The sequence below is a fragment of the Elaeis guineensis genome, chromosome 10 (assembly GCF_000442705.2).
Source record: "Elaeis guineensis isolate ETL-2024a chromosome 10, EG11, whole genome shotgun sequence".
Taxonomy (NCBI): domain Eukaryota; kingdom Viridiplantae; phylum Streptophyta; class Magnoliopsida; order Arecales; family Arecaceae; genus Elaeis; species Elaeis guineensis.
Genome location: NC_026002.2, coordinates 28,458,253 through 28,461,941, shown reverse-complemented (window position 1 = coordinate 28,461,941; position 3,689 = coordinate 28,458,253).

The following is a 3,689-nucleotide window of genomic DNA, read 5'->3' as shown; positions in this document are numbered from 1 at the left end:
TTGATTTTGACGAAGATTATAAGAAAATACAGTATCATCCTATTAAAATAAACTATCCATTTTGACATGTACTTGATGGTTAGGTGTGAGGCCATCAAAGTTTCTAGGTATTTCTTATAATATAGATCATGTTCAACATTTGAATCTTGAATTTGGATATTTAATCGTTGACTCCTTTTTCACAGAATTAATGTAGAGTGTGCTCCAACTCATACAATAAATATACATATACATACATACAATTAGATACTATAAAAATGAGAATAATTTCTAACAAGAGAGAAACTGAACCATTATTCTCTGACTCACTTGATCTACTAGCTACCTGGTTGGTCTATATATCAATCATATCATGCTTATGAACGTTGTCCTTGGCTTGGAAAAGGGTCTGATGAGGCACGGCTCCTTAGAGGGCAAACCAATTGATCCAACATATATGCTGTTTGATGGACAACTAATCAATCCGAAGATCAAACCACATAGCATAATAGCCAGAACAGCCCTTGGTTTGTAGAGAAAATAATTGGTTGTTTCTAATCAAAATTGGATAAGTATGTTACTATGATTTTAAGTATTACATATCACTCAATAACAATTTTCTTATAAACGTGATCTCGTAGTATTTTCTGTTGTTAGTATGATTGTATATCATTTTCTTTTATTAGTATGATTTTGCATCTACTATTATTATTTTCTTTGTATATACGAAGACTGTGTACTTGTATATATAATCCTTAAGATATATCAAATGTAACTGAAATAGAGATAATAAAATCATTTTCCTCTCCTTCTGCAAATATTTTAATATAGTATTACAGCAATGGATCACTTAATATACTACTATTATCTCTTCCGCCTTTGTTATAGCCCTCGTAGCCGATCTATCAATCTTTATTTCTCTGTAGATCCTTTATTCTTCAGTGAATTTACAAATCATCTATTTTTGGATGGATTAAGACCCAAAAATCCTTTGTTTTTAGATGAATCCGTAGCAGTTCTTTGCCATCTTTTCCTTTTCTTTGGATATTTTACATTTTTTAGCTCTTTCATCATTCAGTTTGAGATCTTTTTCATCCTCTTTCGATATTATTTTGCCTCTGGCTCTTTGACCATCCAATTTAAAGTATTTTTCTTTTATTTAGATATTTTTCTGCCTATAGTTTCTTTGCCATCCAATTTGAGGTATTTTCATTTTTTCTGTATATTTTTATACCTTTAGCTCCTTCACCACCTAATTTGGGACCTTCTTCTTCTCTTTACGTATTTTTTTCCTATTACTCTTTCACTATCCAATTTAAAATTTTTTTAAAAAAATATTTTTTTATCTTTAGATCCTTCTTCACCTAGTTTAAGGTTTTTTTTTTTTTCCGAGCATTCCTTCGTTAACCGGACTGATTGGGCCAGTCCTGAACCAGAGTCGGCAGGCCAGACCGACTTCAGCCAAAAGTAAAGGGTGAAGACCGAAGCAGGGGAATCACGATCCCCTACTGATCTTCAGTCGTTGGGGGATGAGGCCACGAAATCGTGGCTATTGCGGCCGCACGAACGACCGTCGCAGGCTGTTGAGGAATGGCTGGAGGCCATTGAGGTGATTGCGCCAGCGAAACGGCCGGACTTATCCGCCATTAAATCAAGCTTTATCCCATCCAAAGCCCTTTCTATTTAAACCCCCCTCGATCGATGTCTCCCCGGAAACCCATCTCCGCCTCTCACCCTCTTCCTTCTTCCTCCTCTCCAGCAATCTTCGAGCCGCCGCAGCCCAGCCTCGCCACCTCCTAAAGCCTATCTCTCCTTCAAGCTGTCGATATCTCCCTATTTTCTTCCCGGATTCGTGCCTCTCTTACTGCGCCACCGCCGCCGCCGGTAAGCCCTTCCCCCTTCCTTTCTTCTTTCGGCCTAGGATGCCACCGCCATTGCAGCTGGGGGCAGTGCTCCTTTCCCTTTCTCAGCTCCCCCTTCACGGCCCCTAGCCACTGCCGGCCACGCCACATCTCCCCTTCCCCTTCGGCCCCCTCCCTTCCTCGATTTCTAGAGCCACGGGAGGGCTTTGTTTTGGCCTCTCCCTTCCTCGAGCCACGGGAGGGCTTTGTTTTGGTCTGAGAAAGAGAGAGAAGAAAGAGAAGAGAGAGGAAAGAGATCGATCTAAATTGTATAGGTCTGATTTGTGAATCAATCATAGATAAAGAGCATAAGCGGACCCACACTAAGCCCAGATCGAGAGTCCGTTCTTATCCAGTTTTCCCCTATTGAAGGTTAATAGCCTTGTTAATTTATTTAATCAAAATCTTCATCATCAAAAGAATGCCGAATCAAGGGATCAAGTTGCATGCCATTGTTGAATTCAATTATCTATAAATTCCATCTGTGATTTTACTTGACATATTTCTAGTATTTTTCAGTATAAAATTATATAAAAATTATAATATTTAAAAAAAAATAAAAAATTTTGAAAAAATATATATTTTATGCAATTCAAAAATTCGGAACATGCATAGTATTATTCTGATATATTTTAAATATGATAGGTCCTCTGTACCACATAAATTTTTGAAGGTAAAAAAAATAATTTATTTTTAAAAATAAAATATAAAAATTTATGATATGCAAATGAGTGTTGGTTATGAAAAAAAAATTGGTTTGACATTATTGTGAAAATAAGTATGATTATTTGGTAATGATGAAATTATGAGAAAAATTTTTTAGTTAGACTATAGTCTGGATCTAGCTAATGAAACTGATCGTTGATCACACATTAGAAATATATTTTTTCTGAGCTTAGCCAGTCGGATCTGATTGCTGGCAGAGTTAATCTTTTAGATCTAGTCAGTAGGGGCTGATCGCTGGCGCACATTGATGCATTCGCGTATTTCTTTTCAAGATAAATCTCTTTGTCCTATCACGAAGATAATTATGGCCGTGTGAATCAAAGCTAGTTCTTTTATAGGTCTAGCTAGTGGGACTGATCATTGATATACATCGATGGATCGAATATTTTATTTTTATAGGCTAGTCTCTTTTGGACTTTGTCTCGGAGCTGATCGTGGCTGTAGTTACCAAAGACTGAGAAAGAATTTTATGTTTTACTGTAATATATGACATATATTTTAAAAATTAAAAATTATGTTGGTATATGTATCTCTTGTTATCAATTACTATATTTGAAAAAAATTAATTATGTTTGATCCCTCAGAGATATTGGTAACTTACCAAGCCCATAAAATTTACTTCTTTTTTTTTTCTTTTGTTTATATCCTAAAGATCCTATAGGGGGCTTGGGACCAATCATCGAGGAGCATAGGTTTTAGGTATTTTGCTTAGCTATTTTTAAATAAAAATTATCTTGGGACTTTTGTTGGATATTTATTTTATTTTATTTTTAACTTAAGGGATTTATTTTTCAATCGAATAAAAATTATTAGATTTACTTTTACTACTATGTGAGTTGGATTGATGTATTGATAAAAAAAATAGACCTTGCATATTCTTTAAGGTATTGTCCTAAAAAGTATGCAGCCATCACATATCACATATCCGATTCGAATACTGGATTCAGAATGTGATAGATCCTAAACGCTCGATTGGATTATATTGTCTCTTAAGGTTTTTTCTTTTTCTTCTGTGGTATTTTTGTCCACAAGGGTTATCGATTTTCGTTTATCTTCTATTTGAGCACCAATCTTTTCTTTAGT